Here is a 27141-nt window from a genome sequence, read left to right as displayed (position 1 = left end):
CAATTACAAACTGTGTTAATATAACAAAGTTAATAACAAATACACAAAATTTGTAAAAAAAAAAAATTATACATTTTTTTTTTTGTAAATGCCTATACTCTATACTTAATAATAATCTATACGTAACAATAAATCTAAACATTGATGGAAATCATATTCCTTTTAATAAAAACTAATTGATATATTTGTTTTGCCCCATAACTACATCATTAAATATTAATTGAATTGAGACAAAGATTATTCATGAAAATGGGGTATCAATTCCCAAAATCCCACGCCAAAGTTATTAAGGAAATTAAAAAAACAAAATAAATTTTATTAGCTTCTTCGCATAGAAAATAACATACTGATTGATTAAAATGTCTGATCTAAGGTTAATCACCGGGAGTATATTTTAATTAACATCATTACACTTAGAGAAAGTAATTTTTGATTACTGTCACTTTCACCTCAGATCCTTGAGTCGTATCACAATATTAAAAAAAAAAAAATAGACAAATAACTTTAATTATTATACACCTTACTAAGAGAAACAATGGATTATATGGCTATACTCACTCAGTAGTAATAAAAACAAATCTGATTTATGAAATAAAAAAAATTGATTAAAATTTCCAACATTTATTCCCTCGATTTATTAATTCTTTAAAATATTATAATATAAAGCATAAAAAATAAATCAAGAATAGATAAGAAACAAGGAGTTTATTATGTTAAGATTACAAATGATGATCTCCGTGGCGGAGTGGTAGGATTTTGGCCTTTCGTCTGGAGATTCCGGTTTCGAATTACGGAAATAACCTACTAAATTCCATCTCCATATATCCAACGGTCTAGCTTCAATCTTATGTGGCGATATCAAAAAACCAAAAAAAATTATTATATAAAAAGTCTATATAACAATAGAAAAAATGTACACAAACCAGTATAATCTAGTAAACAAGAGGTAAAGATAGGTGAAAACCACTTGCATGTCAGAAAAAGGTTTGGAATAAGAAAAATAATTTTGTATATCAATTAATTTTAGTACTTACATGGAAGAAAACTACAAAAATATGAAGTACGAATAGAATAATTCAGATTTAAGAAGAAAAATAAGGTTTAATAAGCGAAGAAAAGAATCAGCAATGCAGTAAACAGAACATCTGAAAGTAACCTGTTTTTAATTGGGATTTGGTAGTATAAAATAATTAAAAGAAAATAGATAGTTAAGAAACTATTAAGGATTAAAGATTAAATCGAGGCATATTACAGTATAAAATAATTTTTATAAATATATAAATACATAAAGAAAAAAGAAATGTATAAAATTGTATTTTAATAAAAATGTACTGTACTTATGAGTAAAAATTATTAATGAATAAGACAAAAAGTATTAATTCTTATATGGTTTATAACATCAATGCTCAATCTATCACTTTTACAGAAATACAAGCATTATTTTATATATTATTAAGCCTAATTACGTTTAAATAGCTAATGAATATTAGCTTGCAGTTATAAATAATAAATATTTTTAAAATCTTATTATTTACAGGCAGAAGTAAAATTCACTAAAATATTTACGAAGTATTTTAAATTGATATCATGAAAGCAAGTAAATATAAATACCATTTTTATAATGATACCGGTAAATTTAAGTTAATATGATGAATTATTACTCGTTACTCATTAACAATTTCAAGATATTTATTAATAAAATTTTAAATTAATGAATGAAAAGGAACTGACCATTATATCTTTCTATATTTTGCTTAAAAATGACGCTAGTACTTCAAAAACTATTGTATTTAGTTTTTAAAAAAGAGAAGTTACATGGTGGTGGAAAACGTAAATAAGTACCGTTAAATAATGTATTATGTTTAAATAAATGGATAAGAAAAAATTAATGAATATCTTTTTTTAATAGTTATCTTGACCCCGAAAAAATCATGCTACCTTTATAGCATTTTCTGAGAAATTTATAAATTTCTAACAATTATTTTCGTAGCTACTTAGGTCACTTTTTAACTTATCGTTATTATTAAAAACAAAATTATTTTACTATAGTTTTTGTTATATTATAATTTGTTTACAGTATTAGGGTACACAACGGTAATATGGTAGACTCAGGATTGTATATCTGATAGACTCAGGATCAGGAGGATGAGAATCCTCTCATTCCTGCTAAAACAAGCTTGATATCTACATTCATTTGGCAGGAGAGCCCCTGCGTGTGAGTTCCTACTTCTATAAATGTTACGGTATTTCATAGTGTAAAGTATGTACGATACTCTCCCGTCTTGCTACCCAGTGGTACTTGAAACTAATCTTAAGGATCTATTAGTGAAATGTGTTAATCTACGTGTACAAGTCGGGCGAGGCGCGATTCTACCTTGTAGTACAAAGATTTTCAGATTATATATTTTTTCTGTACCTCCCTCTATTTCCAAAGTGCACGCTTAAGATGGTCAATCTCTGATCTAGATTAAAACCCCATCTATAGACACGAATCTCTATCGGTGTACATAGAAACGTGATTGATCTACCTGCAATAGAAATGTGAGTTAACGCGAGCCAATATACGTGCACTTCATAAAAAGACCAGACTTATAAAACGTGAAAAAATGCCCACCCCTCTTCAATAAACTAACTTGTTTGTTTTATTTTTTGGCATTATAACAAGATCAGACGGGAGGTACCCTCTGTATAATCAGTTTAAAATTCATTCCAAAGAAAAAAACAGTTCTACGTATTACATCTGTAATTCCTATTATAGAAATGAGAATTTATTAACAGCGTTTCTGTTGCAACAAAATTAATCTATTTTTATTTGATTTTTTATTGTTGAAAAACGTTTTTAATTATTTTATTTTGATGAGTTATATAAGAATTGGAATATAGTAATTAGTCAGGCCAATATATTCCTTTCTCAAACCAAAATCAGAATTATTATTAACATATTAACAGCAACACATTAATAATTCTTTAAAATTTTACATATTTAAGTAAAAGTAAACAACGTCAATTCCCCTCAATTTTAAAAGAGATGATTTCTGTGATGAATGCACATCGTACGTTTGTACGTAATCGCCTACACCCCTTCGCGCGCGCCCTCCCACACACGCGCGCGCGCGCGCGCTCACACAAATATATCATTATATGTATATGTATTAAGAATAAGAAAATAGTTTTTTCTACTGTTTTGACTGCAAAAAAAATTCATGCAAGACCCAAACATATTTTTACACGGTTAATTTAACACTGATAAAATCCTTTTCTTTTAAGCTGAAAGATAATGGACCGATTCATCTCGAATCATTTTGAACAAGAAAAGGAAAATGCAGTAGCACAATTCCTTCATAAATTATTGTAAATAAATGAATTTAGTTTAATTTTTAGCGTCCTGTAACGTTACACGGGCTTTTACATAAGCATAAAATAAATATTTAAATATTCTTTCTTACGTGTTGTAGTTTTTATGAAATTTTTTCTCTGGTTTAAGCACTAAAGTGCAATCCAAAATGGTTGATTTTGCATTTATTATTTATTATTATTATTAGAAATATTTTTTTATTAGGTTGTTATAGCATAATTTAAATTCGTAATTAATAATAAAAAAAGCTTCATAATCAAGCGCGTGAAATCGTCAATAATATTTATTATTTAATTAAGAAAGAATTTTATGAAATGGGGATCAGAAAAATTAATTTCCTAACATCCTGAATAGGATGTTCGGATATTTTGCATCCTAGCTAGTCAGAAAATTTTTCTGTCTGAACATTAAACATGTGTTCATGTATGGGAACGTTTTCACTTCTCTTCGCAATGAACCACGGAATGAGAGCTTCTTCCAAATCATTTTTTGGAGGAATAGAATTTCCCAGAATCCGGAAATAGCCAGTACACAATTGTCCATGGCTTACTACTGCATCTGGCTGTTTCTTATTACCTACTTTCACTTATTATAAAGAGGTCATTGCCTCCCTAGTCTAATTGAATAATATGGTAATAACATTCAATAACAAACAGACATACAGTGCTAATGATTTTAACAATTTCTGTACCTGTATTTTAAAATCATTCACGTTTTTATTTATTTAGAGAAAAAAATTATTATACGAAAGAAAATAATTTGTTCATTATAACCGACTTCTAACTTCGTTATTAGCTCGTTAAAGCAAACTTTAATATACATTAATAATATAGGAAACCAAACAAATTTTTTATCTTTGCTTGATACAAAAGGATTCTCGTTTCAAACGACCTCGTTGTAATCGACTTTTAGTGTATTTATTTATAAAAATCTATTTTTCCACGTCTTATATAAGTCTATTCTTTTCCAAACTTTTACAGGTGTAACAGTGATCTCTGTTTCTTCAGAAAGTGGATGTAGAAATTTTGATTAAAAGCAAAATTAAAAAAATGAGAAATTCTGTTCAAGAAGATCGACTTTTCGTTATTTTGTTTCATTTTTCAAAAGTATCAACTATTCTAATCTAAAATTTTACAAAAAAATAAAAATTATTTATAAATGTTTTCACGCCAAAAAAGTACTATAATAATAATAAATAAATTTCAACTCACCCAGTTGATGAAAAATACATCATTACACAGCCAACATAATTTCAATATTTTTCTTAAATTGAGCGTAAATCAAGAACGATTCTACGAATATTCATCAAATTTTCACATTCACAACATCAGATACACTACTACAGCATATATGAATTTCAATGAAATTAAAAGAGTAGTTTTGGATACTTCTGTGTCACAAAATTTTATACATAGGTCTATATATATATATTGCGTGTTGAGTGTTATACAAAATTGTTTCTTATACTGTGTACACTTTCTTATACTGTATGTGTACTGTGTGTGTGTGTGTGTGTGTGTGTGTGTGTGTGTGTGTGTGTGTGTGTGTGTGTGTGTGTGTGCGCGTGTGTGTGTGTGTGTGTGCGTGTGTGTGTGTGTGTGTGTGTGTGTGTGTGTGTGTGTGTGTGTGTGTGTGTGTGTGTGTGTGTGTGTGTGTGTGTGTGTGTGTGTATATATATATATAAGGAAACCCGATTCTAAGTAAATGGTATTTTGGTACTCCTTATATCTTAAAACTTAAAGAAAATTAATTTTTACCCACCACTCCCTTCATGTGGCCGAATGTAACGTCGTACTTTTGATAGAAAAATCAGTAAAATTTTAAACGCAGGAGAGTAAATCTTCTCAGTCCCTTTTATACCAGTGACTGTGATGGAAAGAAAAAATAATAAGGCAGTAAGCAGTAAATAAATCAATAAAATAATGCAATTATATTCTGCTGCTAGCATGCAGTTTGTTTGACTATTTTTATTATTCTGTAATTATTATATTTAATAAATACAAGAAAAAGAGTGTTAAATGTAAAAGATACGCTACACAGCAATATTTTCCAACCACCGGTCCTACGGACCGGTGCAGGTCTGGAAGATAATGCTACTGGTCTCTGAACAAATTGGCTTACAAAAAAAAATTAAACGTAAAAACTATCAGAAAATTGAACGTTAAAAAAATTCATATAACGGTAATATAAAATTTGTATAATTATTTAATAATCTTCTGTACATAGACATTGGCGAATACTTTTTTCTAGGAAATATAGAAAAATCAAATGTAACAGAAAATGAATGTCCACCAAACAAAAAAACATAAATCTGCTTCACAAGAAGCTACAACAAAGAGTACTTGAAATATGGTTTTATACTTTGAGCGAATTCTGCGGAAGATGATGTCCGTCCAATGTGCATAATGCGTAAGGCGTTAAGAATAATGAAACCGTCCAAAATGTTGCGACATTTAAAATCAAGACATCCCAAACTAAAACAGAAACCATCAGAATATTTTAAACGACAAAAACAAGAATTTAACCTCTAAAAGAAAAAAATTAAAGAAAAATTTATTCAAAATAAATCAAAATTGAAATTTTCATATTTAGCTACGATACGTATAGCCAAAACAAATAAATTGTTCAATACCGGAAAAAATTAATTAAACCGGTGTTAATTGATGTTTGCAATGAAATATATCGAGCTGAATATATTCAGCTGCAGATCAATTATTCTTTCAAATGGTACGATTAGTCGTCGAATTGAAACTCTACCTGAAAATATTGATTACTAGTTAATAAAAGGTAGTAAAGAATCGATAATGTTTGCCATCCAGAATGATAAATCACGACGCCATATCGTTTCATATGATTTACTTATGGTTGCAATTGGGGAAATCGGTTTTCCCAATAAAATAGTGTTAAAATATATATATATATATATATATATATATATATATATATATGTATATATGTGTATATAAGATATTTTATATAATACCTATTTCTATAATATCTTAAAATATTGAGAAAACGAATAATTTTACGCTGATCTAAATCGTTTAGCTAGTTACTATAAGTGGATTTTTTAAATCGTTCAATTAAAACTGTAAAAATAAATAGAAAAATAATTTAGAAAATACGAAAGGTTGTAAGATTAATAATTATTTTCAAGTTTATCATTAGTGAAAAGGTAAAACTGTTGTCAGTTGTTTTTTTTTTAATTAATTTATTTGTTTTTGCTTTACAGATACAATCCAGGCTAGAGTACATAACAACCTTGTTAGGCTGTATTTGTTCATTTACAGTACCATAAATTTAACAGAGAAGTTTATATGTTTGTGTACACGTTAGCGATTATAAATAACACAGTACGAACGCAGAGAGAGAATTTCTCAGACGTTGAAAACGCAGCGTTAACAATTACCATAAGGTACGTGGGACGTTTAGAAAAGAGGGGAAGCAATACAAGTTAACTGTTAAATGAAGAGAAGTGAGGACGCATCGTTCTTGGAATTGCGTTCGGTTTAGTTTTGTCTGTTACACTGTTATACAACATAAGGTGTAAACGTTGGGATGAAGACGAAGACATGACAGCAGATTTGATGTAGATTAATTGAGAGATCTCTAAGTCAAAGTTTAATCACAATATTCAAGGAACATTGTAGACTACGAGCAATCTGTAGCAAATGAAAGGGCCCTTGATGATTGCTGTTGGACAGAGAGAGATGAATGAATTTGTTGGTCGAGTGGAAACAGAACGTTGTAGGAGAGAGAAGGAGAATAAGCATACATAAAAGATAGAGTGAGACAGCATCAGAAAATCATGCACCCAATACGAACTTCTAAATCAGTAATTAAACTTTGGTATGAGAAGCATAAAACTAAGGAAAATTAAATGTGCTATTTACGCTGTTATAGACAAATGGACCAAGAATATGTTATGTAAATTAATCGATAAAACCAAATGCGGCAAAAATTTATTTAGATTTTAACATCTATTTAATGAATATTTCTATATAAGTAGTAATAAACGAAACTTTAATTTACTTTCAAATTTTTAACTTTATTACTTTTAATAACGATAATTTCTTTAATAAAAGGATTTCCCTAGTAACAGGATAGTTCCCGATTTCCATAGACGTTATATAGGCATAATCCTTCCCTCAGTGATAAAGCCAGAAATAGCTCTCACCCTTGTGATTGTTCTGATGATATGAATACAGAAAAAAAGTAAAAAAAGCATTTTCATTTAAACTAATGAATCGTTATACAAACTGAGAAAATTCAATTCACGGTTAGCAGTTTAACGGATTTTGAGTTTATTCAAAATCGAAAAGATTTTGAATATTATCGAGTGTCGTATTGTTGATTTTAGTGCTGAAAAAATCCCACCTTCAATAAACGTATCTATTAAATTTTTTTTCAAACCGTTAGATCAGTTTTTGAAAAACATTCTTTCAAATTTTGTGATAAAAAAAAAAAATTAAAAATACATTTATATAATATTTTTCTACAAAGAAAATTATATTTTTATAAAACTTTAATTAAGTACAGACATTATAAACTAAACGTCTTCCTTGTTAAAGGAAATACAACCAATGTAAATACAGAAGGATTTCCCTCTTACTAGTGGAATACAATATCCCCTCAAAAGCATTTTAAAATAGAATCTAATCAGTCATAGGCAAATACCTTAGAGAATACAAAGGAGAATTCAGAAAAGGAAGATCATTGCAGAAAAAATCTGAAACCCTACATCAATAATGTGGGTAGAATGAAATGCATAAATACTATTTAACTTTTTTTTTTTTAAAAATAGGCATACGACTCAACCGATATAATTCCCTTATTTAACACCAGATTTTAACATATTTAAGAATAGAGTTTGCTGTTGATCCCAAAACAACTAACACTACTAAACTAACACTTACAAGCAGAAGATCCAATGTAAAATCCACGGGAAAACTCTAACAAGAATTTGAATTAAAACAGGAGTACCAGCAGGGAATGGTTTACCAGAAACTCTTTTTGAAATGCTCCTAGAGAAAGTCATAAGTGAATAGGAAAAGAAAATGAAAGAAATTGAAACACACTACCAAATAAAATTGGGTCCGAAATTGAAAAAAAAAAAAATGGAAATAATTAACGAGCCTTAATCGTATTTTTTTTCGGAAAGTATCGGCAGAACAAATAAACCACCCAAAATAAAAAAACGCAAAGAAATTAGAGATAAATATTTCTTTCTAAAAGTCAAATTTTGAAACTAACATTAAAGATGTTGGTGATGCATACCAACATCTGTAAATACAAAATATGGAAAAATATACAAAATCAATAAATTTAAATATCTGGGAGAAGTAATTTAAATTAATGGTTAAGGTAAAAAGCAAATGAAAGATAAAAAAAAAAACGGGCCTACCGACTAACAAAAGATATTTCTACAAAAAAATAATAACTAAAAAAAAGCTAAAATCAGTCAATACAACACGGTAATCAAACCAGAAGGCCTGTACGCATCAAAATGCATCTTCAGTTTCAAATCAGGTGAAATAAATAAAATAAAAAAAAAGAAAGAAGATTATTGAGAAAAACCTTAGGGCCAATAAAAATATATTAAAACAAATACATGTTCAAAATTAATAGAGAGCTTTAGAAATACATGTAATGAACCGAAGCTGTCAGATTCCATCAGAAAAGGAAGAGCGAAATTCTTCGGTCACCTTATGAGTAATGAATGATAATATGGCCACAAAACAAATCTACAACACAATGAACGAAAATCAATGAACTTCAGTGGTCCAAAAAACCTGAAAGAAATGAAAATATCAGAAGAAATAGGACAAGATAAAACAACGTTCAGAAAACTGCTGCAACATTTCAAAGATTGCCAAGAGAAGGCGAAAAAAGAAACAAAAACGTCTGATTGGAAAACTAAAGGTAAACATACATTGCAAAGCGAAAGAATGTAAAACAATTGGAAGACCAGAAAAGAAAACGTCCAGAAGAAAAAGAAATTAATTCAAAATTTCTTGTTTCAATATACAAAGCAAAGTTTATGTTTTTTGCCCATCTTTTTGGCCAAACACGGACAAAAAAGAATATAAATTGCATATTTTATCCTACATAACGCATTTAAACACAGGTCAAATTACATTACTTTAACCTTCATGAACGCAATGAAATAAATATTAAAAATTAATAATAGTAAACTTTTTTTTATAATTTAAAAATTTTAACAATTTGCATCTTAACTGATCTTAAAAAAAAGAAGGTTTTAGATCTCTAATTAATACTGGTAAATATGTTTCATGTAGACGTATTTTTATTTAGTAAATTAAAAATTCTTACAAATCCAAAGTTCAAATTAAGAAATTTTCATTGCTTGTGAAATCGAAAGAAGCAGTTCATTTATAAAACTTAATAACATCATGGTACTGAATCAAATAACTGCAATTTTTGTATTCATGGCAAAATATCTCAACCTACGAGATTCTGATAATAAATTTATCTGACTATTCTTTCGTTCCTATTTTTAATCAATTATCAGAAAATATAAAAGTTATTCAAATTGATTTATTTTCACACGAAAATTTCCTTTTACAGAAACAATATTATTCTGTTGATGTATTTTTAAATAATAGTTGATTATTAGCTAAAATCACATTTACGTAATTTACAAATGTGAACTTTTGGTAACTAATTATTTCGTATATAAATACAGAATCTAATATATAGCAATTTATCCATTTAAAATTTATTTATTTGTGTATTATTTTGTCCTATTACAGTTGCATAATTCCTGTTAGATTATTTTATAAAATAATAATTTCTACGTAATTTTATTGATTATATTACTTCACTATTTTATTTATAATTGAATTTTTTTTAGTAATTCTAACTAACTTAACGTTTTTAAACTGAAGAAATCAAACAGGAGAAATTCCTTTTTTATTACCCATAGCAGAGCAAACCTCAAATACACCTCTTGTGAACTACATAATATACGAATATACTTATAAAAGGTTATGCATATGAAAAGTTTTTTCCTTACACTGCGGTAGAAATTTGTAAATGGACAACACTGCGTTAAAAATAGACATGTTTGGAAAATAATAAAAAAAATTACACCAATATTTAAACCACATTGGATTATACACATTGCAATAATTTGCAATATGTATAAGTAAATTTTTAAAGTAAAGGATTTTTCAATGTTATCATTTCAGGTGGTAATTGCAATTTATCGTGTTTTTTTATAAAAAAAAAGTTAAATAAAAATTTTGAGATATTTTTGACACGTTACATTTTTTCAATCCTTTTAGCAAATTTTTTCCAAGAAATTAAAACAATTATCTGTAATAGAAAATTTTTCGTACAAATTACATTGTTGTAAACCAAATTACATAGTTGTATAACTGAGATCAACCAACATTACTTACACCTGCACGCAAACATAGAATCAGGCACACATAAATAGTAATCAAAAATATCTATTTAAAATTGGTAAAAGTATACATTTATTTTTCAACAAGTTAATTTTTATGGACCTTAATTTTTAAATTAACCATACCTACTTGTATCAAACTAGAAAATGAAACCGGTTTTTTATTTTCTTATTTTTTTTACTTTTAAGGTCGCAAAGGACCACTTTGAATAATTCAAGTCTTTTTTGCCGATCATTTGGCCTTTAAGTTCTTAGCTTTTACTTTCTCCCAATATTTAGTCATTCTTAATGATCTTGCTTTACGATCTTCTTCTGAATAAACCCTTTTTGTATAATTAAATGTTCTTACTTTAAAGTTGGTATTCGGATCTTTAATAACAAATTTTAATTTTTCGGATTTATTAAGTAAATCTTCGTTAGTAAAATTTAATTCTTGCATGTCTTCTTTGGTATCTTTGATCCATAATGGCGGATTTTTTAAAGACCAAAATTGATCGAAAATTCTTTTAGTAATCCTATCCTGCGGTAATCTTAACAAGTGTGCACAGAAAAAAATTCGCTTCTTTTTCATAGTATCAATTAAGGATTCCAAGTTTTCGTACAGAAATTTATTAAGCAATAATCTGTACTGATTTTCATGTTTATATTTTTTGTTTATGCAGGTTCTAAGAATCCTGCGTTCAACTTTAAGCAAAGGTTCAGTCCTATTTTTCTGATATAATCTAAATAAAGTCTCGCTCGCGTAAGTAATTACTGGTTTAACCACAGTTTTGTAATGTCTAATTTTAGTGTTAATCGAGAGCGATTTTTTATTGTAAGTATTTTTTGGTTACTTGTAGCACTTTAAATAATTTATTAAGTCTTTCAGTCCATGTTTTGTTAAACATTATTTTATGTAATTTACGTAATTCATAAATGTGAACTTTTGGTTAATTCATTTATTGCGTATTTAAATATGAACTTAATATTACAGCAACTTACGCATTTAAAATTTACTTATTTGTTTTATTATAATTGCATAATTCCTGTTAGATTATTTTACAGAATAATAATTTTTATCAATTTTTTTTAATAAATGGTAAAAAAAAAAAATTTTTAGTTATTACATTTACCCTAGAGCGAGAGAATCTTGCCTGCCAATCATTAGCAATGATTAGAATACACAGCAAGTATCAAAAAGAATGATGGAAATTTTTAAAACCATACACCTATCAAATTTTAACCATAAAAAATAGAAGTGTCTTGTTGAAGAGTATTAAAGTATAAGTCAACGAATTACTCCGAATGTCCTGATCATTTAACGTTAAATTAAATATTTATAAAATAACGCCTTCTTTAAAAAGCATTAGAGCTTTTAAAAAAGAAAAAAACTTTTCTGAGAGTAGCAATGATTTCAATTGAACTGAAGAAGTTTAGCTAAATGTTGTACGTAGAGAAGTGATTTATATGGATCTGAATAATTGATGATTGGAAAATGGAAAACATGTACTAAGATATTTTAACATGTCTTGTAGAAAAGATTAGATAACATGAACAAAAAAAGCAAGAACTATACTGATAAAAAAAAAAAAATTTTAAAAAGAGGTGACTATACCTCTTATATTTATTGATAATTATAGATACTGGGAATGAAAGAACCTATTAAAAATTAAGATATCTAGAACTGAGAAAAATAGAGAATGTTTAATTGCAACTTATCGAAAAAAAGATAAATAAAAAAGAATTCTTTAAAAACTGAGATTAAAATTTTAAGTACCAATATTATTTCATTCATTTTATACTTTACAGTGCTGATTTTTATCATGAGTTTTCCATGGTTTTCCTTGATTCTTCCACCTAAATGAAAGTGCAATTCTTTTTTTCTATATATGGAATAGCACAAAAAATTAACACATTACGAATATTTAATATTTTGTTAGATTACTAATTTTTAAAAAAAGGAAGGATATTTATGATAACACCTTCTTTTTTAATTTCTGGTGGTCATTATATATAAAAAAAAATAATAATTTTAATAATAATATTTTTGTTTCATATCCTTTAGTTTTTTACAAGATAAGTTTCAAATTTTTTACAGGTTTTTGAGCACAAAAATGGAGAATTCCCAAAGTTATTCAGACGTGTTCATCTGTTATACGAATAGTAAATCTTTTTTACTACCTTGTACGAAGTAAAGGATGTATAGTGATTAGGAAAAATTTTGGTTTTCAGATTTCAGCAGAAATATCCATTCTGACCATTCCTGACTCCATTTTGACCAGTTTCGGCGAAACGTCTGTACGTACGTACGTACGTATGTATCTCGCATAACACAAAAAAGATTAGCCAAAGGATGCTGAAACTTTGGATTTAGGACTGCTGTTATATCTAGTTGTGCACGTTTTCTTTTGATTGAAACGATGAACGAAAAGTGTCCAAAAAAGCCTAAAATCCCCCCCAAAAAAAATTAGATTTTGGACTTTTTCTTAACTGCAGTAATAAGCCCTCACTGAGATCTTTTCAATCATATCATAAGTAGTACTTATTTTCATTGGTTCTAGAGTTATAGCCAAATAGCATTTTAATTACTGAAGTATTTGGATCTTACAAAGGGAAGACACATCGGTTCGAATCAGATTTCATTTCTTTTTTTAACTTTTTATTATTTTAATTTAAAAATTTATTCATAATTAATTATTTACCTTTCGTTATAAAAAAATGTTTTACGATGAATAATAATTCAACAATAACAAAAAAAAAAAAAAAAAAATGAAACATTTTAGAAGTTTTTAATGAGATGAAATTTTATGCACTTTTAATAGTTCAGCTTCAATCCATAACAGTTTCGCTTAAATTTTGATAGCGGTTCAGAACTGATCCACCATCGGCTAAGAATTTTCGTTGTTAGTATAAAAAAATGTGAAAATCGGAATGTTTATATACGAGAAAGAATTCAGGGCGACCACGCCCTTCAGAGGATAATTTATAACGAATTTAAGAGGTTTTTTAACGATGCTTGAAAAAAGTCCACCCGTTGAGCTAGCCAAGAACTTGCGAATCGTTTTATGTTAAGCTCATAACGATTACAACTGATATAAGCTTTTACTGCAAGTGGCAAAAGAAAATATAAAGATTTTTGTGTTATTTTCTAAGTTAATATATAAGACGATGGGTTTTTATCGCGGTTAATTAGTGATGAAGCTACACTTCATATAAGTGATGAAGTTTCATGTCACAATGTTCGCGTATAGGGACTTGAAAATCTGCGCGAGCATAGGATCGTGCTACATAGATAGCAGCACCGATATTTTCCAAAATTTAATATTTTTTGTGCAATTTCCTTTAAAAAAATTTATGACACTTTTATTATTTGCAAACAAAGCAACAGGGCATTCTTATCTTGATATTCTTCAGGACTGACGTTTTCTGCAACTAAACTAAATGAAAGTAACAATAATACAACAACTGAAGACTGAAAAATTCATTTTTCAGCAACATGGAACCCCGCCACATTGTCACAACTGAATTCGTCGGTTTCTTAATTAAAAATTGCCTTGACGCTGGATCGGGTATAGAGGAAGCAAAGACTAGGCGCTACAATTTTGGGTCCCAAGATCTCCGGGCATTATAAATTATGATTTTTTTCTTGAGGAGATAAGTGAAAAAGTATATTGTTCCACAATTTCCTGCTGATTTAGATGAGCTAAAAATCAGGATCATAGCTGCAGAAACTTATGTAACAGAAGATTATGTACAACGCGTTGCGGAAGAATGCAGCTGTCACCTTGGTGTTACACATGCAACACATGGTGTGTAAGTGGAACATACAAAATTTTGTGCTAGATAAACGACTTTTTTCTATTGTAGCTGTTATAAGTACGCTTCTATAAGTACAATAAAGACAATTTCCAGTTGCAAGTAGAGAGCAAAATGTTTCACTTGCATTTCAGTGGGCTAATGATATATAAGCCTACTTAGTTCGGCCTCGTGGCCGTATAGGTTACAGAAAAGTACGCGTTTTAAAGAACTATAATTAACACTAAATCTACATGTATTTCATAGTTTTAAGCCAGAACTAACCACTAAGAAGCTATAAATAGCAGTATTTAAACTTAAAAATATGGCTCACAACGCATCTTGACTATGTAAAACTAAAAAAAATACTGTAATTTTTTATACACAAAAAATTACACTTTCCGAATTCGTACGATACAAAAGCGACACACCACGAACCACTTTAACACAAATTTAATATGAAATAATTGAAAAACCAACTAAAAAGCGTTCCACCGCGGAGCAAAAAAACCACAAGTAGTGCTGACCTATGATTTAGCGCCAACATTTCAGTTCATGCTGATTTGGAACAGTATATTTGATTCGATGAAGAAAACAACAGAAAACCCCATTATCCTCATCTTCTTTAGCAAGCTATACGATATTTTTAGTAATACCTAAGATATTTTTAGTAATTTTAAATTACTATGCCATTTTAAAAATTGACTTTTGCTTATATTAGGATTCCTATAACCATTACAGGTATTATAACATAACATATATATATATATATAGTGAAAAAAATTCTTTTCTACTGATTTCAAAATGTTTTTCTTGCATATAAAGTTTAATTTCTTTTGAACTGTATAATTTTTTTACATGAATTCGTTTACCGCTTTCATGATACAAAATCTCGCATTACTCATATTAATTTAAGAACTATTTCTGTTACACATATAAATTAAAAAATTCCTTTAATATTTTCTTATATAAATACAGCTTAATATAATACAATTATTAAAAGGAGGAGAAATAAATTTATTTAAGAAACAGAAATATTTAATAAACGTAAATATTACATTTTTATTTAAATGAAAGAATTTTGATAAAAATAACTGATATTTGAAAAACATTCTAAAAAATTTTAATATATTTAGTTGGAAATTAAATATATTAATCCGAATCAAGTTGAGATGCAACGAGCGTTTTCCCCCTTTTATTATTTAATTTTTTTTCGTTTGTACCATCTAAGAATCACGATGAACAACATTCAATTTCCTGACCTTCTAATAATTTAATTATTCTTTTTCGGTGATTCTTACTGTCCATACTAAGCTCTTTAAGATGTGTTTTTCCTTGGAAACTTAACTTCTGAAATCAACGTTCTGAAAAGAGATTTGTCCAGTATATGTTCTTATGATATCTTAAGCAGTTTAAGGTCCTTCTTCACTTCTTGAGACCATTTCTTTTAAGTTTTTCTGTTTTCAAATAAAATTAATATTTGTTTGGTTAATTTATTGTTTTCATTCTATACAAATGAATTTAATAGTTAATGACTGTAAAATTTTATCTTTTGTCCTCAAAAGATGATCAATTCTTTCCAGTTTTTGTGTAGATCTTCGTCTTTTCTAAGTCCTCTAGTTTCGGACCATGAATTTTTCTTAGTACCTTTCTTACCACTTTTCCAATTCTTTTTTTTATAAATATATTCAAGCACTCAGATAAATATGAAGCTGCAGGTACAATTAATGTCTTATAATTCCTAAGTTTAACATTTCTTGATATTGATATTTTATTATATTTGTGCTGTTACATGATATTTTCTTTTTTTGTTATCTTGCTTTCATGATTTCTATTTGTACGAGTATGACAATATAAGTAGTCACTTCTCCAATAATTTTATTTTATAATAAATGAAACATTTTCAGCCTAAATAAAATTTTCAATAAAACCAAGGTTTAATAACTATTATAAGTTTATCGAAATTTAACCAAAATACAATACATATAAACTCTTAGCACAGTTTACCGATTAGTCGTTTATTGATATAGTCGTTAAATGTACGTCCCACCTGATCAGATCTTCTGATTTTCAACATCCTTCTTGATACCGTATTTGAAATAGCTGTATAATTTTCCTTCACTCTACGCTAGTGCCTATTTTTTTTCTATCACCGAAAAGCGCTACACACTTACAAATACTTTCAATATTTTATTACTAAATCTTAAATTTACATGGTATCCCCGGAGAATTCTGTTAAATTTCATAGGAGTATCTCTCATTATAATAATGAAAAATTTCAAATAAACATGGGTCAAAAAACAATTCGTTAACGAATTACGGCTAGTGAAAGATTTCGCCACGATTTCCACTCCTCCCCTGAAATTAAGCCCTACTGAAATTCTGGAAAGGTGAATTAAGAGATAAATTTAGTGGTTTCTATGGTTTCTGACCAGAAAACCCTTTAAGAATAGGTTCCAGAACTATTTCCCCATTACTTTATTCGAAATAGAATATAATAAAAAAATTTAATGGAAAAACACAATTTTCTAGTCTTGTCGTAAAATAACTGTCAATAAACAAATAAAACATATTGGTTAAACTGATAGCGGAACTAATTTGAAAAAAATTTATGTAAATAAAGTCAATAAAAAATAAATAATGGTGCCAGAAAATAATGTATTCTTTAATGCACAGCAATATAAAAAGTACTGAATTACAATTTTAGACTAAAACGAACATTGCCTTCTATTATTGTTTAAAATTTTAGAAAAAACTAAACTTCTAAAAGCAACTAAAATAGAATAATTTATTCTTATATTACATCAACTGCTCAAAATGTCCGTCATCAACCTGAAAACATATTTCAGCAAGTTGCAGATGAGGTAGCATTTTGAAGCATTCTTGAATTGTTTTCTTATTTTCTCAATGCTCATGTAATTCTTTGTAAAAATTCATTTGAATTTTCTGATTTTTTTTGCATATACTAACGCTTTCATATATCCTCACAAAAAGAAATCCGAGAGATTCATATCAGGTAATATAGCTGGTCATAGTTGAGGTACACTTCGACCAATCCAGCGCTTACAAAATGTTTAATTCAGTTAATGAATAACAGGGACATAAAAATGGGCTGGTATGCCATTGTTGGGAATACATAATCTTGAACTAAGTGGATCAACCTCTAAACGTATTGACAGCTCATTCTGAAGAAATTTCAGGTAACCTGTGAGTCTTCTGTTAAAAATGCGAGGTCAGATAATAACATCTATTATCCCATACCAGGTATTTAACGAAAAACGGTGCTGGAAGTTAGTTTAGATGGTTTCACGAGGATGTTTCCAAAAATGTTTGTTCCGTGTATTATTTATCCCATCTTGTGTTAATTGGATAAATAATATCAACAATGGAAGCACGATTTTTTTTTTGTTGTTGTAATAACCAACGGTAATATTTCAGTCGCAGATTGTTCACCTTCTTCATGACGATGAAATGGTTGTGGATGTTAAAGAAACCGTCATTGTGTGTTAATTTTTTTATACTGTTGCATGGAATCTCCAAATGTGCATATAATCTACGAGTTCTCTCATGTTGGAGTTCGCTCTATCATACGTAAAATCTGCTTATTCACATTTGTTTCGCGTTCAGATGTTACATTAAATGATCCGCTTTCCATTACGTGTCGGTCAGTAGCTGCATATGCTGGCCGGTTAGGAATATTTCGATAGGGTAATCTGCGACGACATTCTTCAACGGTTCGTGTAACATTTCCGTTGAAAAAACCATAGATGAAATTATTCCTAATTTGTAAACGGCATTTCCTCTTTTACTACAGAAAAAATCACTAATTATAACAATAGCTTTTAAAAATCAGTGCAAATGAATGTACTTAAATACAAACAAGTCACAAATGGACCCTTCTTAAGTTAAATAAAAATTTATATTTAAAATTAACTTCTCCATAAGTAATACAGCACACTGATGCAAGATTCTGAATCATAACAACAATATTTGAAAATTTTGTTTGTAGGCAACTAATAATGTACAGCATTAGAGCGCCCGTAGTGGGAATTAATGCACTAATAATTAAGACATACATCATAATATAGAAGGCAGATAAATACATATTAGTGTAATTTTCCTTTATTGTTTCACATGAAAGTACAATTAAATTGCTGTCGTAGGATGTTGTTGGAAGATAATTTACATCAGTTCTCTCAGAAATAAATTATCTATCAATTTAACCAATAAGTTTTATTTGTTTATTGACAATTTAACAAAGTTATTTTACACCAAAGCTAAAACCTGTGTTTTTCGACTCAATTTTTTTGTTTATTACACCCTACATTGTAGAATGTAATGATGATACAGGTCTGGGACCCACTTTTAAAACTTTTTCAGGTAAAAATCCATAGAAACCACTCAACTTGCCCCTTAATTTACCTTCCTAGAATTTCCGTAGGGCTTGATTTTTGTTGTAAGTATACGAGTAATTTAATTTAATTTATTTTCCAAATATACATATCATCTAGTAATAAATCCATGTTATTCAGTATTCTTTCTAACTCGTTTTTTATTTTTTATAAGATATTTCCTTTAGTTATTTTTAAAATTTTCATTAATAATCAACTTTAAAAGCAAAAGGGAAAAGTCTACATTCAAGTCCTATTTCTTTCTGAATTGTTTTTTATTCACAAACCTGATCCTTTAATATATACGTTCTTGTATTTAAATTTTAGTGGCTTCGTTTGGCCAATACTGCAAGATAGACCAAACGGGTTGTTTCCAAATACCGTTTTGAAGCGTTCGCCCGCTGCACGCCAATGGTTGATTCTGCTACGCATCAGTTCGACTGATGTTGATATCCATCAGCCCGGTTGCCCACTCCCTGCCAACCCACTCGACAGTGACGCAAACTCAAAGTTGTATCGGTAATGACATTGTATTTACGTCTCTGAGACTAATAGTTAGGGAGTTATTAAGGCATGACGATATAGACCTTTTCGTTACGCTACAAATTTCTGTTTTGGTACCCGTATGTTTTGGTGAGATTTTAAACATCTTTCATATCAAAAAATAAAATTTAATATCTACCAAGAAATGTGAGGTTTTAAAAGTTATAGAAAAAATATTAAAGAGGGGTCTACGATAACGTTTCTTGAAAATTTAATTTCTTCCTTTCTTTTAACATTCCAAAGGACAGAAAAAAATTTTTCTTTGACTTATAAAAGTGTAACCATGGTACAGCTGAATTTCATCATGATGAAATAATAATAATGTTTTTAGTTGAACATTAAAATAATTTTGATACTTTAGTCTACATAAATAACAATTTTCAAGCTTTCAAGCGTAGAGCTTGATTTCAAACGTTATGCATTTCTATATTTCCTCCTCCCGTATTGCTGAAAATTACATATGTTTACATACCAATTTATTCATAGAATTTACTTCGCTAAAATACATGAAAATAATGTCCTCGGAAATTATTACTAATAAAAAATACTAGTTACTATTAAAATAATATTAAAAAAAAAAAAAAAGACTAGCAATATGGGTAAGTTAATTTCATAGCTGTATTTAACAACTTCTCTTCTTAAAGTTAAACAAATTTTAATACCACGTTGGTCGTAATGGAGATGGTCATTAAGGGGGAAGCAAAATTATAAAACATATCGAACACTGACTATTACGAAAATTGCTTAAAAGTGTTAATCCTCATCTAGAAACAAAAGTAAAGCTGTGGTACATCCGGTTCTTATACCACTTTTATATGTATTTCAAGACCATTTAAATTTTTATATTTTGTGTTTATTTGATTTGATAACCGGGCGAACAATGGAAGGAAACCACGCATTCATTTACCCTCCTTTTCTTAAAAATTTAATATAATTAAGTAAAATAAGTACGTATCATAAATAAACGAAACGCCAAATTGAATCTTTATATTATGTTTTTACGCGTTTCATTAGTTATGATCAAAATAGAAACATACGTATATAAAACAGAAGCATATATCAAATTGGACGCAGTGGACGTCAAAATGACAAGAAATATCACAAAATAAACTAGTTACTTAAAAGTTTGACCCATTAAAAATACTTTACCTTGTTTTAATATTGGATATTAAAACCGGGAAAGTACGTTTAATATAATTCTAAAAAATATTTTACTGGCACCGAAATTAAAATGATCAGTTACAGAAAGTAAATTGCAATCCTTAGTATCCTGATCCCGTTGAATTTTTTCTTTTAGAAGAAATGGTAACTTTAAAAAAAAAATTTATGAATTAAAAACATTTTAGTTTTATAATTTAGTTTAATGATAACTTTTTTAAAAGGTTTTTCTGAATTTGAGGATTTCAGATTTTGTTTGTGTTTTTTCCCCCTTTTAGATTTCCTTGTACCTGATAGAAGTTAAAAATAGGGAATTTCCTGGTACTAAAAAAACAGTTTGAAATAAATCGACAAATTTTTTTAAAACTTTAAGAATTTTAATTGAAGAATACATTTTCTACATTTTTATATTATTAGATAGACATCCTAAATAGTTTTCAAACTTTTAACTGTACAATTTATTATTAACCTAAAAAAAATGTTATTTATTTCTCTTAACTACCTATGGATCAAAGTTAGAGGTAGGTTTATGAACAAACATTTATGAATTTATGAACAAACTAAATGTACGGCGGAACTCAGTACAGTATGGTTTTAGGGCAACATTGTAAATTCTGTTAACATTAGTTTATATCAAACCTGCAAGAAGCCAGAGGCTAATTGAGACCTAACACCTATTTGATAGAAAATTATAATGAAGTATTGTTAAATGAAAAATGAAAGGAACCTGTTTGAATCAATGTAGGGCAACAGAAAAAGACTGATTTAATAAAACGAATACGTTAACAAATTTTTTAGTATTTCCATAAAAAATACATAGAAAATGATTACAGGAAATTAAAAATTTAACAATGATCGTGATGCTAATAAAAAAGTATTTTTCTATAAGAGAAAGTTCAAACTAAAATAAAGTTGAGATCCAAAAAAATGCAGTCGAGATGAAATAAAAAATGGTACATTCCCAGAAGCTCGAAGGTTAATTCCTTTTAATTACTGTTAGTTTAAAGTGATGTAAATATTTAAAACAAGTGCTTGGTAAGTTTAGTGAAGCCAAATTAAAAGAAGGAATATTCTTTTGACCACAAATTAGAAAATTACTTAGTGAAAAAAATTTTTACATCAAGGTGAATAACTTTGAATAACTCTGCCATAGAAGTCATAAGTCTTTGGTTTTCTTGGAAGTTTAAATGCAGAAAGTAATTATTTTTTTTAATAAAAAATTTTTACTAAACTATAATAATTTAGGCTACCGGCTCTCATTAAAAAAATGCATTTTTTGCGTTCCCATCTTGATTTTTCCCCAAATTTGAGCGCTGTGAGTGATGAGGAGGGGAAATACTTCTACCAGGATATATGGAAAATGGAGCAGCGTTACCAAGATAGATGGGATGAATCGATAATGAGTAACTGCTGTTGGTTTCTACAAAGAAAGGACTCCACTGTACACAAAAAGAAGAACTAATTAATTAGATCACCTACTTCAGTTATCAGAAATGATATGTTTGTTTTATCTGTTATAATTACATTCTATAAATTTTTTTATATAATAAGCAAAATAAATTATTAGTATTGAATATATATACAAATTTCGTAGTTTATTATCTAAACATTCACAATTTAAAATTTCTTCTTATTTAGCAATCTAGCTAGATTTTCTAGTACTACTAAAAACTAAAAAATGGTTGTGTAACAAAATGTGATGAATGATGGGGGAAAGAGGATTTCATTTATAGATTCAGTACACAAAAAATAATAAAATTTAGTTATTAGTTTATTTCTGTTTTAAAAAATTGCTTCCAATTTGTAAACCAGTATTATTAAAATCCTACGATATAAATCTATATAAAAAAAATTCGTAAATTTAAATATGAATTTACGTTTACAATTTAAAAATAATATTTTTTTCTACTGACAGAAGTTAACGAATAAACGAAATATACTTCTTAATAAATCGTTTATCGAAGAACTTTTATTTGTAATAGCGTAAAATGTTTTCAGTAATATTCACTTATTTCAAATTAACTAATACAATAATTTAAATACCGGAAAAGGGTTGATATGAACTAGAAAAAAAATCATCACTCATCGTTTATAATATTATTTTGATAAAAAAATAATTGATAATATCAATTTTGAGATATTTTCATTATTGTAACAACCCGTTGAAATACGGAAAACAACCAAACGTTTTGCTTGTCGATCATAGTGCTGTATCCACTGTGGTAAAGAACATTTTCAGCTACTTATTTAACTGTTTTTAGGTTATTTAATTATGCAGGCCTCCGTGACGCAAGTGGTAGCATGTCGGCCTTTCATCCGGAGGTCCCTGGTTCGAATCCCGGTCCAGCATGGCATTTTCACACACGCTATAAACCAATCTGTCTCATTTTCTTAAATAATACCTAACGGTAAACCCGAAGATTAAAAAAGTTGATTAATTGCCTATTTAAAAAATTATATTTCACAAAACATAAAACAATGTATTTATCAACCCAAATCAACATAGTCTTTAACTCCCGATTTCTCGAAAACAAGTAAAAATACAGTTCTTGAACATTATTTTTTCATTTTTTTAGGTCAGATTAAATCACTAAATCACTATAATAAAGATTAAATTGTCGACTTAATTTGAGCCTCAATGATTACAGACTAGCTTAATTTTAATGAAGGTGCAGAAATCTGGGTGACATATTTCCGTTATATTCTTTGTGATTCACTATATGCAGGATCATTCACGGGAACCGGATATTTTTGAAGTGGGTTGTACTCGGGCATTCGTGGTGGGAGGGGCACGTGGCTGGTGTCTGACGTATCCTTTGTTCGTAGCATTTACATTTTAGTCGTTGAGATGGAGCCGTGGACGCTAGACCAACGCCTGTATGTGTATGACAGTTTTGTGCGAAATTACGAATCCGTAACTACTTTTCAGCGAGATTTCCGCCGTCAGTTTAATATCCATCGTAATGCAAGTGTCCCTTCTCGTAACACAATATTGCGACGGGTAAACAACCTTCGAACAAGCGGTTCAATATTGAAGAAAAAACCACCGAGTCCCCGACGAACTGCTAGCACTCCGGAGAACATCGAACGAGTAAGGGAAGCCATTGTCAGAAGCCCACGCCACTCTATTCAGAGGCATCCAGCAGCGCTTCAAACGAGCACAAGTACGGTAAGACGAATTCTGCATACAGACCTGCATTTCCATCCTTACAAGATAGCCGTCGTGCAGCAGTTAAACGAGCAAGATTTCACGCAGCGATTACAATTTTGTCGACAAATGCTTACCATTTTTGAAGAAAATGAAAATTTGTTATTGTTAATAAGTGACGAAGCCCATTTTCATCTGAATGGCTTCGTCAACGAACAGAATTTCCGGTATTGGGCAGAAAGAAACCCACACCAGCTTCACGAGAGACCACTTTATAGCCCAAAAGTGACTGTCTGGTGTGCAATAGGAAAGGTCGGTGTTATTGGACCATATTTTTTTTGAAGAAGATAGCGCTGCCGTAACTGTAACAGCTGATCGTTACATTGCGATGTTGAATACGTTTTTCATCCCTGAGTTACGAAACCGGGGAATCGATTTTCAAAATGTGTTATTCCAGCAGGATGGAGCTACAGCGCACACAGCGAGGGCAACGATGGCTGTTCTCCGTAACTTGTTTCCGGGACGGATCGTTTCCGGATTCGGCGACATTCCTTGGCCCCCTCGGTCCCCCGACTTGAGTAGGTGTGATTTTTTCTGTGGGGGTTTCTGAAATCGCGTATGTACGGCAATAAACTGCGTACATTGGAGGACCTAAAGATCGCAATTCGTCATCACGTCACCCAGATTGATGTAGACATGCTGGAAAGAATGGAGGCCAGTTACCGTGAAAGGCTACAACAATGTATTGCCCAAAATGGACATCTCTTGCCGGACATCATTTTTCGTTCATGAGTAAGTAACAAGTGTTTCAGTACCAATAAAACGTTTTTAAAGTAAATATTCAATTTTTTATGATTATTTTAAAAACATCCGATTCCAGTGAATGACCCTGTATAATTTATTTAATCGAAAGATGCAATCTTGTGAATTTAAAACTACAAATATCATCAATGAATGTTGATAAAACTTAGTATTACTTTAAAGCTTGTTCTTTTCTGAATTTATCAATCTAACATTATTCCTTTAAAAAAGTGATAAATGGAATTTCTTTTTAAGATCATTATTTCATACTTAAAAAAGGATATGCAAACATTGTTAATAATACAGATTTGTAAAATATTAAATAAATTTTAAGTATTTTTGCTGTCTCGTCATTTTGTACAAGGCATTCCCAACAAAGAAATTGAATTAAGTGATGTCGTGTTAGCTCATTTTTAGTAAGGAATCAAGTGATTTGCCTGTATAATGATAGTATAAGTAACAGAAGGGTGAGTACTTCAATTATCGTGGTTAAGTATTACCGTTTAACATGCACGTTACTTTATCAATTACGGGTAGATATATTATTAACACCAATAATTACAAAAGTTTCTATTTATGTTTACGCCTAATATTTTACCGGTACCAATAATTACATACTGACATTATTTTTTACTGGATATAATTCCTTAATTTTTTCTTCCAAGATTAAAATGAAAATGTCATGATGTTGTTTTATTTTAACATATAGATTACTCAGTATTTAATTAATTTGAGATAGGTGCCTATACTATAAAATTATTACCCTTCAAGTAGATAGTAGAAAATGTCAATTAAAAGACAGGTTATACTAATCAATAGTGAGTGGTTGATTAATTCACGGTAATCGGTTAGAATTACTCTTGGCTGATTCGGATTCAGCCAATCAGAATTCTTTTATCACTGTTTACACGGTAAAACCACAGCGTGCAAGCACTGTATAAAAGTATAAAAGAGAGATCCTGAAGATAAGTATAAAAGAGAGATCCAAACGATATTGCAATTAGAATGAGCAGACGCTCACGATGTAAGAGCTCAGTCGACCAGTCTGGTCAAGCTTTAAACGGCAGTCGCCAGATGAATAGCTAAAACTGTTCTTTCAAAATTTAGAGTCCTGGATTTTCTCAGCCATCAACTCGCTGATCAAACAACTCATTTTAGAACCAATTTATTATAGTTTATACTTTCCCGAAAACTAATTTATGGAAATGCATTTTTCAGAGCCACCAATATTAAAATTACCATTAGCGCTCTACCATGATTGTTACCGAGTAAGACATAAAAGGCAATAGTTTTTTCTATCCCTATAGAAGAAATAAAACTTTTATATATTTAAAAATAAATTAACTAAATTAAAAAAAAAAGAAGCAGTTAGAAAATATATTTGGCTTTTCTAGTAAGAGATCATATGTTTATTATTTTTATTCTTGATAAATTTATAATTCTAAACAAAAATTAAATAATAATACAAAAAATAAATAAGGGGATGAAATACTTGCATTTGATAGAAATGTAATAGTACATTATGTAACAAGCCTATAATGATAGCCATTAATGCACTAGTGCAAAATAGTTACGACACTCGTCAAGGCTCGTGTCAAACTCGCAAGAGCGCATAATTGAATATTAGAGTTTCATTTCGTACTTTTTCTACAGATGAAAATATATTGTGATTATTGATTTCAATCAGTGGTAGAATATATTGTTTACGGATTTTTTTTTAGAATTTTAAAAGAAATACATCAATCAATACATTTCTGTGACAATAGTTTATTAGTCATAAGTTCTGCCTTTTTTTTTAAATATTGAGCGGTATTAAAGTTGTTTCTTCCTTAGAATACGACATAATTAAAAAAAGAATAAACAATATAATACAGAAACTTAGTTACCTATTGGTGTACTAATTAATAAATCGAATTAAAATCAAAGTAAAAAAAACAGTTGATAAACAATATCCGCATCTGATTAGTCAGTGGTTAGCTTTTGATTTGTTGAACACCTGGATCATAATGAAAATCTGTTTTATAATGCCCTCATTATGATACTGGTAGGTTATCATAATGATATTATGATATGATAGGTTCCATCCCCATAAATCAAACATTATAATAAAGATATAGAAAAATATTTTATAAAACTTAAGAAAACATTTCTTATTATAAATAGTTTAAATTATGAATGAAATATTTTTTTTAATATTTAAGATCAACACCAAATTCAAAAGAGATTTTTCCCAAGTAAAATTAATTCATGTATAAAATCAAGAAACATAAAGTTGCATATAATAATTTATTGAAAAATTAATAAAAGTGGAAAATATTTAGAAATTATGGAAAATTAAATAGTACAGTACTACAAATTTTATAACGAGTAAGAATTGAAATTTTTTCGAAATTATATTATTGTGTAACAAGGTACAAATTTATTTAAATTTACCATTTTTTCCCTCGTGTTTATTCAAAGAAAAAATGAAAAAAATCTATTTCTAAAGGAAAAACTCATAAAATCTATATGTATAGAAAAATAAAAAAATAAATATACATAT

The 27141-nt window shown here is 28.8% G+C and overlaps 1 protein-coding gene across 1 annotated transcript in view; it reads right to left on the bottom strand.

Annotated features, from left to right (window-relative positions):
• The window catches only part of LOC142325715 (nephrin-like), an 885014-nt gene that overhangs the window by 42455 nt on the left and 815418 nt on the right, over positions 1–27141 (bottom strand). The window lies entirely within an intron of this gene.

Source organism: Lycorma delicatula, chromosome 5 (genome assembly GCF_047948215.1).
Source record: "Lycorma delicatula isolate Av1 chromosome 5, ASM4794821v1, whole genome shotgun sequence".
Classification (NCBI taxonomy): Eukaryota; Metazoa; Arthropoda; class Insecta; order Hemiptera; family Fulgoridae; genus Lycorma; species Lycorma delicatula.
Note: the sequence above shows the minus strand (reverse complement) of the source record. Positions and strands in the feature narration are given on the sequence as shown.